The 20958-nt window shown below is 43.3% G+C and overlaps 1 protein-coding gene across 1 annotated transcript in view; it reads left to right on the forward strand.

Annotated features, from left to right (window-relative positions):
- LOC126190761 (uncharacterized) overlaps positions 1 to 20958 on the forward strand; it is a 484901-nt gene that overhangs the window by 200141 nt on the left and 263802 nt on the right. The window lies entirely within an intron of this gene.

Consider the following 20958-nt stretch of genomic DNA (forward strand, 5'->3'; position numbering starts at 1 on the left):
AATTAAAAACTAACGTGAGGTTTTAAGTGTACCCTAAGCTCCCCCATCCCCTGTAAATGAAATTTGATGAGATTTTGCGGCACCCCTCTTCCACCCGTCATTTTTGAGCTCGCGTAATTCATGTACGTTCCGTAGTTTGTCTCGCGCGATGTACAACGCCAAGAACACGTGGATCATGCCCGCGGCCGCTAGTCTAGACTTCGCGTAAAGCCAGTAAAGGTCAGAGGCACGTACGAAGGAACGATTCATAGAGACAGTCTCATTACTAGATTTGATGCGGTTTCTAAGTATTCTGATAATAAAACGCCGTCTTCGGTTCACCTTACCCACAACATTTTTTTAATTGGATGATACGAATTTAAGTCATTTGTACACTACTGGCCGTTAAAATTGCCACACCACGAAGATGACGTGCTACAGACGCGAAATTTAACCGACAGGAAGAAGATGCTGTGATATGCAAATGATTAGCTTTTCAGAGCATTCACACAAGGTTGGCTCCGATGGCGACACTTACAACGTCCTGACATGAGCGAAGTTTCCAACCGATTTCTCATACACAAACAGCAGTTGACCGGCGTTGCCTAGTGAAACGTTGTTGTGTTGCCTCGTGTAAGGAGGAGAAATGCGTACCATCACGTTTCCGACTTTGATAAAGGTCGGATTGTAGCCTATCGCGATTGCGGTTGGTCGTATCGCGACATTGCTGCTCGCGTTGGTCGAGATACAATGACTGTTAGCAGAATATGGAATCGGTGTTTTCAGGAGGGTAATACGGAACGCCGTGCTGGATCCCAACGGCCTCGTATCACTAGCAGTCGAGATGACAGGCATCTTATCCGCATGGCTGTAACGGATCGTGCAGCCAGGTCTCGATCTCTGAGTCAACAGATGGGGACGTTTGCAAGACAACAACCATCTGCACGAACAGTTCGTCGACGTTTGCAGCAGCATGGACTATCATTTCGGAGACCATGGCTGCGATTACCCTTGAGGCTGCATCACAGACGGGAGCGCCTGCGATGGTGTACTCATTGACGAACCTGGGTCACGAATGGCAAAACGTCATTTTTTCAGATGAATCCAGGTTCTGTTTACAGCATAATGATGGTCGCATCCGTGTTTGGCGACATCGCGATGAACGCACATTGGAAGCGTGTATTCGTGGTCGCCATACTGGCGTATCAGCCGGCGTGATCGTATGGGGTGCCATTGGTTACACGTCTCGGTCACCTCTTATTTGCAATGACGGCACTTTGAACAGTGGACGTTACATTTCACATGTGTTACGACCCGTGGCTCTACCCTTCATTCGATCCCTGCGAAACCCTACATTTCAGCAGGATAATGCACGACCGCATGTTGCAGGTCTTGTACCGGCCTTTCTGGATACAGAAAATGTTCGACTGCTGCCCCGGCCAGCACATTCTCCAGATCTCTCACCAATTGAAAACGTCTGGTCAATGGTGGCTGAGCAACTGGCTCGTCACAATACGCCAGTCACTACTCTTGATGAACTGTGGTATCGTGTTGAGGCTGCATGGGCAGCAGTACCTGTACAAGCCATCCAAGCTCTGTTTGACTCAATGCCCAGGCGTATCAAGGCCGTTATTACGGCCAGAGGTGGTTGTTCTGGGTACTGATTTCTCAGGATCTATGTACCCAAATTGCGTGAAAATGTAATCACATGTCAGTTCTAGTATAATATATTTGTCCAATGAATACCCATTTATCATCTGCATTTCTTCTTGGCGTAGCAATTTTAATGGCCAGTGGTGTAGTTGTAATCCTGAGGACATAGTTGCATCTGTAACCTTTACATTTGTGTTACTTGTCATGTAACCAAATTTTATCCGAATTTTTTTTAGTACTCATGCAAGTACTTCACAATTTCTGCTATCTAGTACAGCCATGGCCAGTGAAAAGTCTGTGCTGTCGCATTATTGTCGCAGTTGCGTCAATGCTCGGAGTAGAGTGTTTGCTAGGTTTCGCTCTCTGTGACCTTCCCATTCTTTTGCCTTCCAGCTATGTAGGTTAGGAGAAATGGACACTGGGCGTCTAGACTTCAATTAGCGGTCCCAAGGACTGCACCTCGCCCGAGCACCTGGTGCGTGGTGCTTGGCTGCCCGCCAACTGGGTATTCCTCGCGCACTGCCTGGCTTGCAGGAACTGTTACTGAAATAATTCTGACGACTGCTCGTGTGGTGGCCGCATCAAGGTCTTCCGCTCCACAGTTTGGCGCTGGCGGTGCAACAATTGTTCAACAGCAGTGTTAAACTGTTGTTCTGTTCCTACGGAAGGAAAGCTTCCCCTGTATGCTGAATCATCTAGTGTGGTAGAGCCACATCTGTTCTAGCTGAACACAAATGACCTGTCGGATAACGTCTGTTGCGTCTCTCTTATGTACAGGGAGCTAACGTCAATAGATATTCCTTACGAGTTTCAGATAGAGTTGCAGATCAGAAAAATAAAAATATTTGCGTTAACATATAGTTGCACTTTAATTTTTGGCTACCTGTTTCGGTATCAAATACCGTCATCGAGTCATCCTGTGACCAAAAACTCATGTCACGTACTTAAAATTATTATTTACAAAACATTTACAAAATATTCTTTCTCTATATAACAGCAAACGCATGGTGTAGAACAGTGATAGTCAACCTGATCGCTGCCAGAATGAGATTTTCACTCTTCAGCGGAGTGTACGTTGATATGAAACTTCTTGGCAGATTAAAACTGTGTGCCGGACCGAGACTCGAACTCGGGACCTTTGCCTCTCGCGGGCAAGTGCTCTACCATTTTTATCTCATTTTGTTCGTTTGTTTTTTTTTCCTTTTTTTGTGTCTCCTCGGGCCGTCGTCGCAAGACACTCATTTCAGTTCGTCGTTGATCCATTAACTAAGTTTTTTTTATTACAGAGGGCAGCTAACCCTCTGACCGAACACGCTGAGTACCATCTAAACTACCCAAGCACGACTCACGCCCCGGCCTCACAGCTTTACTTCCGCCTATACCTCGTCTCCTAGTTTCCAAACTTCATAGAAGCTCTCCTGCGAACCTTGCAGAACTGGCACTCCTGGAAGAAAGGAGTGCTAGTTCTGCAAGGTTCGCAGGAGAGCTTCTGTGAAGTTTGGAAGCTAGGAGACGAGGTACTGGCGGAAGTAAAGCTCTGAGGACGGGACGTGAGTCGTGCTTGGGTAGTTCAAATGGTAGAGCACTTGCCCGCGAAAGGCAAAGGTCCCGAATTCGAGTCTCGGTCCGGCACACAGTTTTAATCTGCCAGAAAGTTTCGACCTGATCGCTACCGCCTACTAGTGTGCGTTCCATCTCTGATGGCGGGCTGTAGGCGGTAGAAATTTAAAAAAAAAAAAACATTTTAACTAAGTTCTCACAAAATTTTGACGTATTGTATTTGCTAAGCAATTAAGCTTTAACTTGTTGTAATTCAGTTTTACAATTTTTATGAAGTAAAGTTACTTCCCTACCTTAAAAATCACCATTACTGTGGAACCAGTGGACGGTTAGACAATTTTACTATTAACAGAGACACAAAAGTGGGCAGTATGTAAGAAAGTCTGACTGCGCCTCGTATAGGGTATAATGTCAAAATATACTCAGTCCCTTACCCTTCTGGCGTAGTCGTCATGCTCGCTTTCTAAGCAGGTGAGTCATTTACTGAAAGTAAAGGTCAATGCTATCCTACAAATACATGCAAATTGTGGTCAGAAGTGAGGATAGTGTCCACTACGTACAACGTTTCTTCTTTCTTTGTAAAAAAAAACAGTCGCGATGTAAAATATGTTAAAAAATATGAATATTATTTATCTTCTTGCAATTCACATCTTTTGGTACTTTTATTTTTCAAATATCTTTTACATTGAGACTCTTTTTAGAAGAAAAATGAGGACTCTGTACGTACGGGGCACTCTTATCGCTTCTGGCTGCATTGTTCGTCTATTTAAGGCATAGAACTGACCTTTACTTTTAGTACATGATGCAGCTACTTGGGAAGCGTGCACGACCACTGCGTGTTGCTATATTTCAATGTTCTACTCTATGCCATGCGTTTGCTGTCACAGAGGAAAAAAAAATCATTTTGTAGATGTTTCGTAAATGACTGTTTTAATTACGTACCGCGATTTTTTGATCATTGGATGGTCTGATAATAGTACCTGATACCGAAGCCGGTAGCCAGTAGGCAAAATAAAAATTGCGACTGTAGCCTGGAGGAAAAACTTTTTCCGGTTGTGCTGCTCACTGTTCCTGTAGGGAACACTAGGCCTGCACATGATCAGTGTCTAGGGCAAAGGCTGAGCGTTGACCGTATACCTAATTAATTTAATGTAACCTGCATAGATAGGCGAAAACATCCTCTATCGCGTTATTATTTGATCAGCGACCATTTGATGGACTCAATTACGGCTTCCAAGTATGCAAGTATGCTAGAATTTTAACCAAACGACTACCGCCAATCGCTGAAACTGGATTATCTGATACCCAACATAGTTTTCGAAAAGGCATATCATGCTGGGACTGCATCTTTACCATGGCACAGCTAATAGAGAAACATTGTAAATTCAGTATACCAAATTTTCTTCCCTTCGGTGACTACGAAAAGGCGGTTGATAAAGTAAATCGAAACAACCTGTGGGAAATTTTAAGAAGCAGAGGGATTCCATTTCATAAGAGCTGTACGGGGTATATATACTACGAATAACAAAATACAAACGACAATAGCAAGCAGCAGACGTGATATGGCTGAAATTTACCAGGCAATTAGACAAGGGTGTTCCCTTTCACCCACTCCTTTTAATCTTTATATCGAAGATGTAACCAAAACTTTGTCAGAGACAATAAAACATTTTAAAATTGACAATGTGGATGATAGTACAATACTTTTTGCTGACGACCAACTAATTGTTACTCAGAATGAAAATGACTTACAAGAAAGTGTCTTTAATTTAAGTAAAATAGCCAGAGAACACATTCTGAACGTCTCCATCACCAAGACGAAGTCAGTGGAATTTTTTAGGACAACAGCCCAAGCGAGTTAAGACTGAGATTAACAAGCAGATCATAGAGCAAGTTAATACACATAAATATTTAGGGTGCAGCGTTACAGACAGGGCAAACAATGAAATACGAAATAAGTTAGACCCACTTAACTATTTCTGTGGAACGCAGAACATTGGGAAAAAAGTCCACAGACTTATTCTACTAAAGTTCTATAAAGTTGTGGTTATACCATCACAACTCTATGGATGCGAAAACTGTAACCATAAGAAAAGAGATGAAAAGAGAATAGAAGCATGTGAAGTGAATTTCCTTAGACACTTGGCTGGATATGCTTTGATGGATAAAAAAAGAAATGATGACATTCAAGCTGAATTGAAACTGCAAAATATAGAAGAGATAATAAAACAATATCAGGTCAGATGGAAAGAACATATAGAGTATATGCCAGATGCAAGAATCACTAAAGACGTAAAACAATATAAACGAACAGGCAAAAATCTTTAGGAAGACCTTTGAAGAGATGGCTTGATCAATTTTGAACGAGATGGAACGTATCAAAAGGACCAATCCTTGATGAAGTATTAAGAGCTTTCTGTCCAGAGTGATTTGAGGTGGAACGACCACATGAACCTAACTGTGGGAATGGCAGATGTCAGAGTCAGGTTTATTAAGCGAACCCTAAGGAAGTGTAATTCATGGAGGAAAGAGATCGCTTCCAAAATCGTTGTCCATCAGGTGATTATTGTTCGTCGGTCTGGCACCCTTATGAAGTTGTATTACTAATAGATACAGAAAATACGCGATTCATAGGACAGTTATACGATCCGCTTTGTGGTTGTTTAGTCAGAGCAGAGAGGCACATAAATATCCTTGGACCATAGGTAACATAGACCACGCACTCTCTCTTTACATGATGTGTTAAGGTTTGAAATCTACATCTTAGTTACGTGACGGACGGCAAAATTCTTAGTTCCTGTTCAAACGTATGTGAATTTCTAAGGGACCAAACTGCTGAGGTCATCGGTCCCTAGTCTTACACACTACTTAGAGTAACTTATGCTAAGAACAACACACACACACACACCCATGCCCGAGGGAGGACTCGAACCTCCGGCGGGAGGGACCGCGCAGTCAGAGACACGGCGTCCTAGACCGCTCGGCTACTCCGCGCGGCCCAAGTTTCCGTCATTACGCGCTATGCGAAGAGGAATTATTCAGATCTACAACTGAAATCAAGGACTGATTTTAACAATTAAACGAACCGTCATATTACTGTTACATACACAGAAGTACGATTGGTCTAATATCTCCGAAATTCTCAATATTATCGTTTTTTCATGTGGCCAGATGAAACACTGTATTAGCAGTTCTTTTTACAAGCGGCGGAATTACAGCTCTCCAGTGAATACCAGTTTATGTTGCACTCTGAGTACCTTGGTATCTATGAATCCCAACCAAAATTGTTATTTGTATATAATTTTACCACAGTAGCCAACAGAATTATTGCTCTTAAGGGCTGCAATATGTCACCTGAGTATACAAACGAATATGATGTTTAAGCGATATTAACTTGACAAAATCGGATTTATATACCACCTGAAATATTTATACCAACGCATGTATTCAGCACCTCGAAACAAAGATCTCCAAAATCCTTTAAAATCTTGTCTGTAATAATGTTGTTACGATGTATATTCTTTGTACTTATTGATAATGTTTCTCTTCTCCTATACGATCCTTGCACCTAATAATCTCCAGACGCCATATTTGTTTACGAATAATGACAGTATACATGTGATGTGTTACGATAGTGAAAAGAAACTGTGACCAGCTGGAGGTACCCTATTTTACTTATTTAATTTATTTTTACCATTAGATATACGTTTAGTTTATTTCAAAAGAAACCCAACACCATGTTCTGAAATAGTCTTTTGTTTCTCCACTAGACAGTACCATAAGTCCCGCCAAAAAAAAGTCGTAAACAACACAAGACACACACACACACACACACACACACACACACACACACATGTAATACTAACAAATGTAAATCCACCTGATGATGGAGTTTTAAACCTTAGAAACGCGCCGTGGAGACAAAAATAAGTAGTGACTAGAAACAGTAAACTTGTTGTTTCATTCCCTGATCAGTTCTCTTATCTTAGTAGACAACATAACTTCTCTGAGCGCGTGTTTACATAGTAAAGTTATTTTCGGTTTATTAAATGACTATTTATTTCCAAGTGTTAACTGAGCTTTTATATAAAGTTCGTTCCTTTAAACAATCGCCGATAAGTGAATAATTTTGTGACGTTTGCAGTGTTGGTGGGGAAGGGAATGGATTGTTAACTGCGGCGCCTTGCAGCTGCCTATCGTTAACAGCGTATTGTAAAGCCAGGTAACTGTGTTGTAGGCACATGGTGGTGAATTAATGAATGACCAGAAAGTTAAGGCGCTTGTCTCACCAGTAGCTATGTTACTGGTAGGCTCCATAAAACTCTTCCATTCAGGAAGTGCTGGCATTTCTAGAACAGGCCACATTGAGTGTAGCCACTTATCACCATCCACAGTGTAACTTCCAAGGAGGCTGTGGTTTTTTTCTGATTGACGGGGACTGATCATGTTCAAGACTAAAAGAGTAATCTGCTGCATTGCATCGGTTGACATACACTATGTTGAAATATCTGAAGCTGCATATCACCTAGGCGACCTATTTCTGTTGCAGAGGGAGACAATTTAACCCCTCTGTGCCTCTTCAGATGTTGGGATAGCTGAGACTGGGGTGATGCATTTGACAACCCGCAAGTTGTGAAAAGTATTCCAACCAGTGACGATGGAGTCAATGAAATCGACATTGTCGAATACATGTTGACAGCATATTACAAGTGGGATCGGCAATTCGGTATGGTAAACGATTAACAGCTCCAGCTGTTGAGCATTTTTACATAATAGCTTACATAATAACTGCAAATAAGTACTTACAAAACTGAGAACAACTCCAGTACATAAGCACGAGATCAGTGAAATTACTTTATCTACTCAAATGGAGCTAAGTATGACTCACAATCAATTTCCCCTTTAGCAGTGTAGAACAGTGCGCAGAGATGTACGTGGATTCTGTCCATAAGCGTTTCTTGCGTTAGTACTACAAACGACGCTTATCTGCATTCCATGTATTGTTAATGCACTTTGTGGAACATGAACGCCCCCCTCCTCTTCCCATTTGTGCGCACTGCTTCGCCAGTGATTCATAAGGCCCTATCCTTTGCCAAACACCCTGTAGTTGCTTCTTGTAACGTAGTTGGGTAAGGGGAGTGGGGAAAAACCTGCTCGCTCTTTCGTTTGCAGAACTGTGAAGAAGGGGACTGCATGACCACATTCCAGCAACTTACCTTCTCCTACACTTCTTCCCTCCACCGCTCCTCCACCCTGTTACACCTCCAGAACACAATTTATCCATTAATGAGGCTATACTGCACTCTGACGTGGCACGCACATTTAATACGTCTTCTTAACCTGCTTCATTTAACAATAAATATTGTTAATTCTAATAACACCATTAAAAAACTATTTTAGTAATCTACGATTTTTCCATCCCCTACGACGGGGGAAGTATTACGCCTAGAGCAAAAATGAGTAGGACCTTTTTTTGTAAGATATTTAGTGTAGTTTATTTTTATAAAATACAATTATGATATAGTCACATGCAACAAGCGACCGTTACAATACATATTATTTCATAAAAACTTACAGTACAGTCGTAGCCCTCCAACAACATCCATATAACATTGATAAAATTGAGTGTAATGTAGTTTAATTGTGTACTGGAAAATATTCACTTTAGCAGCCTCGGTTTTCGAGTTATTCAAGAAAAACATAAAAAGTTACATTTAAATGCCTCCCACACTTCGCTCATACACCACTTGTTGGGATTTTTAGTGTGTTATTCATGGCAATCTCTCCTACTACTGTACAAAAATTTTCGACTACACGAATTTTTGCGCTGTTTCGCCGTTTTTGGTCTTGACTGGGCTATTATTTAAAAATACTCTTCGTACATTAATCACACCCGGTTTGGACTACATCATGTCAACAGTCACCTGGACAAGCTGTTACTTCAGAGAGAAACATTTAAAATCCCCCCCCCCCCCACACACACACATATTTCGGAAGAATAGCGATGGGGCATTCTACTGGTTTTAACACAGACGGTTCTTTTTTTTTTCATTTAAACGAATTTTTTTTTCCAGACCAGTGAAACAGAATGAAACTAGTCTACATCTACATCCACATTTTTTCTCCGCAAGCCACCCAACGGTGTGTGGCGGAGGGCACTTTACGTGCCACTGTCATTACCTACCTTTTCTGTTCCAGTCGCGTATGGTTCGCGGGAAGAACGACTGTCTGAAAGCCTCCATGCGCGCTTGAATCTCTCTAATTTTACATTCGTGATTTCCTCTGGAGGTATAAGTAGAGGGAAGCAATATATTCGATACCTCATCCAGAAACGCACCCTCTCGAAACCTGGACAGCAAGCTACACCGCGATGCAGAGCGCCGCTTTTGCAGAGTCTGCCACTTGAGTTTGCTAAACATCTCCGTAACGCTATCACGGTTACCAAATAACCCTGTGACGAAACGCGCCGCTCTTCTTTGGATCTTCTCTATCTCCTCCGTCAACCCGATCTGGTACGGATCCCACACTGATGAGCAATACTCAAGTATAGATCGAACGGGTGTTTTGTAAGCCACCTCCTTTGTTGATGGACTACATTTTCTAAGGACTCTCCCAATGAATCTCAACCTGGTACCCGCCTTACCAACAATTAATTTTATATGATCATTCCACTTCAAATCGTTCCGCACGCATAGTCCCAGATATTTTACAGAAGTAACTGCTACCAGTGTTTGTTCCGCTATCATATAATCATACAATAAAGGATCCTTCTTTCTATGTATTCGCAATACATTACATTTGTCTATGTTAAGGGTCAGTTGCCACTCCCTGCACCAAGTGCCTATCCGCTGCAGATCTTCCTGCATTTCGCTACAATTCTCTAATGCTGCAACTTCTCTGTATACTACAGCATCATCCGCGAAAAGCCGCATGGAACTTCCGACACTATCTACTAGGTCATTTATATATATTGTGAAAAGCAATGGTCCCATAACATTCCCCTGTGGCACGCCAGAGGTTACTTTAACGTCTGTAGACGTCTCTCCGTTGATAACAACATGCTGTGTTCTGTTTGCTAAAAACTCTTCAATCCAGCCACACAGCTGGTCTGATATTCCGTAGGCTCTTACTTTGTTTATCAGGCGACAGTGCGGAACTGTATCGAACGCCTTCCGGAAGTCAAGAAAAATAGCATCTACCTGGGAGCCTGTATCTAATATTTTCTGGGTCTCATGAACAAATAGAGCGAGTTGGGTCTCACACGATCGCTGTTTCCGGAATCCATGCTGATTCTTACATAGTAGATTCTGAGTTTCCAAAAACGACATGATACTCGAGCAAAAAACATGTTCTAAAATTCTACAACAGATCGACGTCAGAGATATAGGTCTATAGTTTTGCGCATGTGCTCGACGACCCTTCTTGAAGACTGGGACTACCTGTGCTCTTTTCCAATCATTTGGAACCTTCCGTTCCTCTAGAGACTTGCGGTACAGAAGGGGGGCAAGTTCTTTCGCGTACTCTGTGTAGAATCGAATTGGTATCCCATCAGGTCCAGTGGACTTTCCTCTGTTGAGTGATTCCAGATGCTTTTCTATTGCTTGGACATTTATTTCGATATCAGCCATTTTTTCGTTTGCGCGAGGATTTAGAGAAGGAACTGCAGTGCGGTCTTCCTCTGTGAAACAGCTTTGGAAAAAGGTGTTAAGTATCTCAGCTTTACGCGTGTCATCCTCTGTTTCAATGCCATCATCATCCCGGAGTGTCTGGATATGCTGTTTCGAGCAACTTACTGATTTAACGTAAGACCAGAACTTCCTAGGATTTTCTGTCAAGTCGGTACATAGAATTTTACTTTCGAATTCACTGAACGCTTCACGCATAGCCCTCCTTACGCTAACTTTGACATCGTTTAGCTTCTGTTTGTCTGAGAGGTTTTGGCTACGTTTAAACTTGGAGTGAAGCTCTCTTTGCTTTCGCAGTAGTTTCCTAACTTTGTTGTTGAACCACGGTGGTTTTTTCCCGTCCCTCACAGTTTTACTCGGCACGTACCTGTCTAAAACGCATTTTACGATTGCCTTGAACTTTTTCCATAAACACTCAACGTTGTCAGTGTCGGAACAGAAATTTTCGTTTTGATTTGTTAGGTAGTCTGAAATCTGCCTTCTATTACTCTTTTTAAACAGATAAACCTTCCTCCCTTTTTTTATATTCCTAATAACTCCCATATTCTGGGATGCTGCAAAGGCCTTATGATCACTGATTCCCTGTTCTGCACTTACAGAGTCGAAAAGTTCGGGTCTGTTTGTTATCAGTAGGTCCAAGATGTTATTCCCACGAGTCGGTTCTCTGTTTAATTGCTCGAGGTAATTTTCGGATAGTGCACTCAGTATAATGTCACTCGATGCTCTGTCCCTACCACCCGTCATAAACATCTGAGCGTCCCGGTCTATATCTTGTAAATTGAAATGTCCACCTAAGACTATAACATGCTGAGAAAATTTATGTGAAATGTATTCCAAATTTTCTCTCCGTTGTTCTGCCACTAATGCTGCTGAGTCGGGAGGTCGGTAAAAGGAGCCAATTATTAACCTAGCTCGGTTGTTGAGTGTAACCTCCACCCATAATAATTCACAGGAGCTATCCACTTCTACCTCACTACAGGATAAACTATTACTAACAGCGACAAACACGCCAACACCGGTTGCATGCAATCTATCCTTTCTAAACACCGTCTGTTCCTTTGTAAAAATTTCGGCAGAATTTATCTCTGGCTTCAGCCAGCTTTCTGTACCTATAACGATTTCAGCTTCGGTGCTTTCTATCTCAGCGCTTGAAGTTCCGGTACTTTACCAATACAGCTTCGACAGTTTACAATTACAATACCGATTGCTGCTTGGTCCCCGCATGTCCTGACTTTGCCCCGCACCCTCTGAGGCTGTTGCCCTTTCTGTACTTGCCCGAGGCCATCTAACCTATAAAACCGCCCAGTCCACGCCACACAACCCCTGTTACCCGTGTAGTCGCATGCTGCGTGTAGTGGACTCCTGACCTATCCAGCGGAACCCGAAACCCCACCACCCTATGGCGCAAGTCGAGGAATCTGCAGCCCACACGGTCGCAGAACCGTCTCAGCCTCTGATTCAGACCCTCCACTCGGCTCTGTACCAAAGGTCCGCAGTCAGTCCTGTCGACAATGCTGTAGATGGTGAGCTCTGCTTTCATCCCGCTAGCGAGACTGGCAGTCCTCACCAAATCAGATAGCCGCCGGAAGCCAGAGAGGATTTCCTCCGATCCATAGCGACACACATCATTGGTGCCGACATGAGCGACCACCTGCAGATGGGTGCACCCTGTACCCTTCATGGCATCCGGAAGGACCCTTTCCACATCTGGTATGACTCCCCCCTGTATGCACACGGAGTGCACGTTGGTTTTCTTCCCCTCTCTTGCTGCCATATCCCTAAGGGGCCCCATTACGCACCTGACGTTGGAGCTCCCAACTACCAGTAAGCTCACCCTCTGCGACCGCCCGGATCTTGCAGACTGAGGGGCAGCCTCTGGAACAGGACAAGCAGCCATGTCCGGCCGAAGATCAGTATCAGCCGGAGACAGAGCCTGAAACCGGTTCGTCAGACAAACCTGAGAGGCCTTCCGTTCAGCCCTCCAGAATGTCTTTCGCCCCCTCCCACACCTCGAGACGACCTCCCACTCTACCACAGGTGAGGGATCAGCCTCAATGTTGGCAGTATCCCAGGCAGCCACAGTCGTAGTCCGATCGGGGGATGCGTGGGACGAGCTGGCCGTCCCCGACAAACCCCCATCCGGACCCCCACAGTGATGCCCATTGGCAACAGCCTCAAGCTGTGTGACCGAAGCCAACACTGCCTGATGCTGGGAGCGAAGTCGGTGGGGCCATGTTGGCTAAGTGAATGTTTTTCACTGTTTTCACTGTCTCCAGATTTGAGTGGTTTCACTTACAAACTTATAAGGCCTTTTCGGTTTTACGTGAACCATGTCTAGGGTTGCCAACTTTTTTAGATGCAAATAGCATATCTTATTTCAAGGAGAGATGAACAAAAAATATATTTCTCAAACTGAAATATTATCAGAATTTATTGATATATTTACTTAAATGCGAGTTTTTCTTAATTCCGGCGTCAAACATCGATTTTTGGTTGACCTTGAAAGGTTAATAACTCGTATGTTCAAATAAACGAACAATTACTTTTTTATTTAAATGTTTTGCAGCTTCGTCTCTTTTTGTGCTGGTTTGCACCTATAACTGATAATTTCCTTTAGTAAAATGCTGAGGTGATGTGGCCAAAAATCATATAAAATGCAGCTCTTTATTGATATAAATTAGTCACTTGCTTGTTAAACATATACTTCCAGAATTTTGTTTGCGAAAAATATTTGTCATCTTTCGTTTATTATTCTCAAACGTCGCCTACTTGAGACTGCGCTGAAAGTACCTGATCTTAATAACAAGCATCAAAAATGTTCTCAGATTATTGTCACAATCAACAAGTGCCTACTAAGTGAGTTTGATTCCGACTTGCTAAGTAGGCACATGTTGATTGTGACAGTCATCTGCGAACACTTTATAGAGCATGTATTGCCTTTTTGATGTTTATTATTAAGATCAGGCACTTTCAGTGCAGCCTTAAGTAGGCCAGACTTGAGAATGAACCAGATGGTTCGAAACTAGTCGCCAAAGATATGTAGTGCTGTTGTGACAGATTTGCTAACAAATGCTTCATGAAATAACAACAGTTCGTCTCTGAGGCGGTGACTTGTGATATTTAGTTCTGGATTGTCGCTGAACTGTAGTAGCGGATTTGGATTCGTGATACCATAAACAGCACTGTGCACGCTCTGCACCGTTATACCACTCCGTGATGACTGAATAATTCATTCGCACATGCCACCTAACGGGAAATAACAGTGTTAGGCGGGAATAACTCTTGAAGAAATACTGCATTCAGTACTGTGTCAAACAGTTTTCTCAGTTAAAGGTTACTTTTGTGTCAGTAATTTATAAACATCCTGCAATATTCTGTTTCCTGTTAAGGTAAGAGACAGGCTTAATTTGAGCTCAGTTAGACGAGGACTTAATCGAAAATTTTACATGGGAGCATATTTCATACCGAAGTCAATGGCAACTCGTAACCACCCAGTTATATCGCAAAAGACTTGTTTGCAGAACGTTTGCCGGCCGCGGTGGTCTAGCGGTTCTAGGCTCTCAGTCCGGAACCGCGGGACTGCTACGGTCGCAGGTTCGAACCTGCCTCGGGCATGGATGTGTGTGATGTCCTTAGGTTATTTAGGTTTAAGTAGTTCTAAGTTCTAGGGGACTGATGACCACAGATGTTAAGTCCCATAGTGCTCAGAGCCATTTGAACCATTTTTTGCAGAACGTTTCTGTCATGGAATAATTCAGCCCGTCTCTGTTTTCGCTATTAATTACGATATCCTCTGTATACGTAGACTTCTGCGGTGCGATAGAAACTTTATTTAGTCTGCACCATTCCTGAACCGTGTCCAGCACGTTTACGTTCGTTTCTAGTTGTACTCTGCTTTTACCTTTGGCTGGAATAAGGAGATTGTCAGCATACACAGTTACGTCCAGGGTTTTGGGTTTTTGTTATATGCTGTGCAAAAGGCGTTCAATATAAACATTCCAGAATTTAGCCTCACAAAACACAGGAGGTACGACTGTAGGAGTGTCAGTTATTGTATAAGTCGGAAACCTATATGTAAAATGCAATGCATATCTTCAGCGTACAAAGTGTTTTGTAACTACAGCTATGGTGTTAATAACTGTTAGGAATCAGAAGATGTATAATGTAACTAATTCATTCTCGTTTCCAAAATTAAGGGAACTATCATGAAAATCGTAGCTCAGAAGTTCTGGTTCAAATGGCTCAAATGGGTCTGAGCACTATGCGACTTAACTTCTGAGGTCATCTGTCGCCTAGAACTTAGAACTAATTAAACCTAATTAACTCAACGACATCACACACAGCCATGCCCGAGGCAGGATTCGAACCTGCGACCGTAGCGGTCGCTCGGCTCCAGACTGTAGCGCCTAGAACCGCACGGCCACTCTGGCCGGCTCAGAAGTTCTATGTCAAATAATTAACTGAAGTGGTAACCTGACAAGATCATTAAGTGCAGGAGGCAATCTATAAATTTGTACTGTAGTCTTCTTGTCAAAAACGAATTTATTGCCAAGATAAGCTGCACATACAGTTTTGCGCACTTCAATATTTATTTCCTTGCTACTTAGAAAGTCTCACTGTATTTTACCGATGACAGCGGCATACGGTTGCTTCAAATATGAAATTAATATTCTCCATTTGTCATAGACGTTCAGCTTTACCATTAGTACTCTCTTGGGATTTAATGTAGGACATGGGCCTCGAGCTAAAAAGTGTCAGAAGTGGTGTCTATAAAACATCTACAGTTATACAGTGATGGCACGCTGATGAAAATATGAATGTTTTCAAAAAAATGAAACGTATGTTTTATGTGTAATTTGTACTAGCACATGTTTCTATTAAAATGTTTTATACATGAATTGTATTTTATATTGCTATCCTACACTGTGTAGGCGCTTGTTTTACAGTTTCCTATTACATAATTGTTAATTGTCATCCAATGCTTGCAGCGAACCGACCAGTATGTCAAATCCAATTTCACAATTCTGTAAATGTTGTCTGCTCAGCTTCCCCCTAAGGCAAACACTTTTACATATATCGTATGACGTAATTTTGTTAATGTATTCAATATATTATGTCATCGTTACGTCACAAAATGTTTCCAATTTTTAGCTGATCGCTTAGGCAGCCGTTCATGACACTTTCCTTTATATACAATTTGTGTAGACTTTGTCGTTGTGATTACTTGGCATATAATACTTTGACGTTATATTCCTTATGTTAATTTCAGTGTTCAACGAAAGTGTGACTCTGTTACGTTAGTTGTACAAGGTGCATTCAAGTTCTAAGGCCTCCGATTTTTTTTCTCCGGACTGGAAAGAGATAGAAACATGCGCATTGTTTTAACATGAGGCCGCGTTCATTCTCAATACGTCCCAGAGATAGCAGCACCGTACGGCAGATGGAATTTTACCGCCAGCGGCGAGAATGAGAACTGTTTTAAATACTTGAAATGACGACGTTTTCCTTACTTGAACAGCGTGCAATCATTCGTTTTCTGAATTTGCGTGGTGTGAAACCAATTGAAATTCATCGACAGTTGAAGGAGACGTGGTGATGGAGTTATGGATGTGTCGAAAGTGCGTTTGTGGGTGCGACAGTTTAATGAAGGCAGAACATCATGTGACAACAAACCAAAACAACCTTGGGCTCGCACAAGCCGGTCTGACGACATGATTGAGAAAGTGGGGAGAATTGTTTTGGGGGATCGCCGAATGACTGTTGAACAGATCGCCTCCAGAGTTGGCATTTCTGTGGGTTCTGTGCACACAATCCTGCATGACGACCAGAAAATGCGAAAAGTGTCATCCAGGTGGGTGCCACGAATGCTGACGGACGACCACATGGCTGCCCATGTGGCATGTTGCCAAGCAATGTTGACGCGCAACGACAGCATGAATGGGACTTTTTTTTCGTCGGTTGTGACAATGGATGAGACGTGGATGCCATTTTTCAATCCAGAAACAAAGCGCCAGTCAGCTCAATGGGAGCACACAGATTCACCGCCACCAAAAATATTTCGGGTAACCGCCAGTGCTAAAAAAATGATGGTGTTCATGTTCTGGGATAGCGAGGGCGTAATCCGTACCCATTGCGGTCCAAAGGGCACTACGGTAACAGGTGCATCCTACGAAAATGTTTTGAAGAACAAATTCCTTCCTGCACTGCAACAAAAACGTCCGGGAATGGCTGCGCGTGTGCTGTTTCACCAAGACAACGAACCCGCACATCGAGCTAACGTTACGCAACAGTTTCTTCGTGATAACAACTTTGAAGTGATTCCTCATGCTCCCTACTCACCTGACCTGGCTCCTAGCGACTTTTGGCTTTTTCCAACAATGAAAGACACTCTCCGTGGCCGCACATTCACCAGCCATGCTGCTATTGCCTCAGCGATTTTCCAGTGGTCAAAACAGACTCCTAAAGAAGCCTTCGCCGCTGCCATGGAATCATGGCGTCAGCGTTGTGAAAAATGTGTACGTCTGCAGGGCGATTACGTCGAGAAGTAACGCCAGTTTCATCGATTTCGGGTGAGTAGTTAATTAGAAAAAAAATCGGAGGCCTTAGAACTTGAATGCACCTCGTAATTGACATCATGCAGTGCAGATCGTCGTTCGGTGGTACCTCTCAGCACTAGCTTCCGTTATACAACAAATCCAGTCGTCATTTATTTCCTCGCAGCTAGAATGGCACTATAGCACGAACCGGCAAGATGTATCATGTGTCTGTCTTGTTTGTGCCATTCGTAATCAAAGTTGTACGCAAATTATGATAAAACACCTGACCTGTAATTGTAATGCCTCGACGATCTTGTCGTATATTTTTATTTAAATTTTACTTATTATTGGTTTTCATTATTACATTTTGACTTTGGATTGTATTCGTCCATATGAGCAGAACTTTATGAGAGTTATTATTTTACGGCGTATTGTATAGTCTTAATGTGACAGAGTGGTTTAAGTACTGTTTGATATAACTACCACTGCTCCGTTTACGGATATGTAATTTTTGACATTGAATTGTTATGCATGCCCTGCTAAATTTCCATGTGACTGTAAGCCTGTAACCTCGGCATATTTTCTTCTTGTAGATCTGGAAAGGCAATGCAATTACCTAAATTAGTAATCCAATAACTGTGTTAACGTAGCGATCTTGGCAAATAAATTTATTTTCACATTACGACTAGAGTACATATCAACTGTAATGTTGAACATCCGACCAGGTATAAGGAAAATGTAGAATCACAGTTACAGGTACGGAACTGTGTTCAGAATATGCAAATGTTTCGAATGACTTGGCTGTGTCGTGTTGGAACAGCACACAGATATAAAGTGTGATTGCTCCGAGTTCAAATATTACGCACATAGAGATGAGTGGAGCGGTTTCTACTGGTTCCAAAGGAAGAGAATACCATTGCTGGGGACGCGGAATGCGAACAGGAACAGGCGTCCGGAGAGTTCTGCCAACACCCACTCTGGAATTCAGGCCGGGAGATAGGGCGGCCACTCATGCGCTAAACTATTTGGTATTGGAGATACTCGCCACAAGAGGAACACCGCGTGGTCGACAACTGTTATCTTACGGAACGAATCCATCACCTGCTGCACCGAGATCAGGACGTACATAAGCAGTAGGGATGTCACTTGCGTAGCCTATACAGTAACAAGGCTAGTATGAAGAGGCTAAAAAAATAAGCCAGCCAGTTGCAGAACAAAAGTTTATTAACCCTTCACCTAGATTTTGATATTTCTAAAAATATGTTCTTCATAAGGAGTGGGCCCTAAAATGCAATTAACCAGTTACAAAAATTATTTTTACAAACATAACAAAATATTAATAGACACCCGCCCGTGTAGCCGAGAGCGCTATCGCAGTGCTTCCTGGACTCGGGTAGGCACACCGGCCCCGGGTCGAATCCGCCCGACGGATTAACGACGAGGGCCGATGTGCCGGCCAGCCTGGATGTGGTTTTTAGGCGGTTTTCCACATCCCGCTAGGTGAATACCAGGCTGGTTCCCATGTTCCGCCTCCGTTACACGGCTCGCAGACATCTGACCACAGTCGCATTATTCCATGGATTACACTGGACACAGACATTTGGGGTACACTTCTACCGTCACGGGGGGTATGGGGTGGCGGCAGGAAGGGCATCCGGCCACCCCTTAACCATTAACATGCCAAATCCGATTAACGATGGCTGACCCTGCGTAACTGCAGGACAAGGCTCAAGCGATAGAATAGAATAGAACAAAACATTAACAGAAAAATATTTGTGAGGTAGGTGTCCTCACTTGTTACATCAGATGATGGTACATTAGAATAGCCAAAACCGAGCAGCTCTTTTCATACATAAAACTGACAGAAACAAGCATTGCCCCAACCAATGGCTTTAGATAGCAGCCATATTACATTTAGCGTACTTCAAAATGAATGCTCACTAGTAAATGCCCACAGGTAGGGAGACTCTTGACAACATAAAGCCGGTCAGTGTGGCTGAGCGGCAATAGGCGCTTCGGTCTGGAACCGCGCGACCGCTACGGTCGCAGGTTCGAATCCTGCCTCGGTCATGGATGTGTGTGATGTCCTTAGGTCTGTTAGGTTTACGTAGTTCTAAGTTCTAGGGAACTGATGACCTCAGATTTTAAGTCCCATAGTGCTCAGAGCCATTTGAGCCATTTGAACCATTTTGACAACATAAAATTATAACAGGAAGGTCGCTTGAGCCTCTATGTTCGTAACAGTTGGCCTCTATCCCTGGCATGATGTACACTTTACGTATGTAAATATTTTACCCTGTTACTTTTGTTGTAATTTTATGTTGTCAAGACCCTCTACCTGTGGGCATATACCAGTGAGTATTCGTTCTGAAGTACGCTAAATGTAATTTGGCTGCTATCTAAACCCATGACTTGAGGCAGTTCTTGTTTTTGTCAGTTTTATATATGACAAGAGCCGCTCGGCTTCAGCTGTTCTAATGTAACTATGTGATCAAAAGTATCCGGACGCCCCCAAAAACATACGTTTCTCATATTAGGTGCATTGTGCTGGCATCTACTGCCAGGTACTCCTTATCAGCGACGTCAGTAGTCATTAGACATCGTGAGAGAGCAGAATGGGGCGCTCCGCGGAACTCACGGTCTTCGAATATGGTCAGGTGATTGGGTGTCACTTGTGTCGTACGTATGTACACTAATTTTCCACACTCCTAAACATCCCTAGGTCCACTGTTTCCGATGTGATAGTGAGATGGAAACGTGAAGGGCACGTACAACACCAAAGCGTACAGGCCGATATCGTTTGTTGACTGACAGAGACTGCCGACAGTGGAAGAGGGTCGTTATGCGTAATAGGCGGACATCTATCCCGACCATCACATAGCAATTCCAAAGTGCATCAGGATCCACTGCAAGGCCTATGACAGTTAGGCTGCAAGGCCTATGACAGTTAGGCTGGAGGTGAGAAAACTTGGATTTCATGGTGGTCGAGCGGCTGCTCATAAGCCACACATCACGCCGGTAAATGCCAAACGACTCCTCGCTTGGTGTAAGGAGCGTAAACATTGGACGATTGAACAGTGGAAAACGTTGTTTGGAGTGACGAATCACGGCACACAATGTGGTGATCCGATGGCAGGGTGTGGGTATGGCGAATGCCCGGTGAACGTCATCTGCCAGCGTGTGTAGTAGAGATGAGTCGTTGACGTACTAACTGGTCCAAAGGAACGGTTCACCAAGATGAACGGAACGGGCGAGGAACGAATTCTAAGGAACAGTCTTTCATAGTTCACTTCGGTCGCGACTTTCTACTTACAGTTCCTGGGAACGGGAAACGGTCGGTCTCGTTCCCGCAACGTCACGTCGGCCGGTCTCGTTCCAGCAGCCTCGGTCCCGTTCCCGTCTGTCTCCGTCTCGGTCTCGCTCGGCCGGACTCGTCCTCCTTCGCGTGGCCACTCGTCGCAGTTCCGCTGCCGACTGCTCATAGTTCAGTATCGAGTTGTTATTCATTCCGTTCGCTTGGCACGCTCATTCTAGATCTGTTTCAA

This window comes from Schistocerca cancellata, chromosome 6, assembly GCF_023864275.1.
Source record: "Schistocerca cancellata isolate TAMUIC-IGC-003103 chromosome 6, iqSchCanc2.1, whole genome shotgun sequence".
In the NCBI taxonomy this organism is placed as follows: Eukaryota; Metazoa; Arthropoda; class Insecta; order Orthoptera; family Acrididae; genus Schistocerca; species Schistocerca cancellata.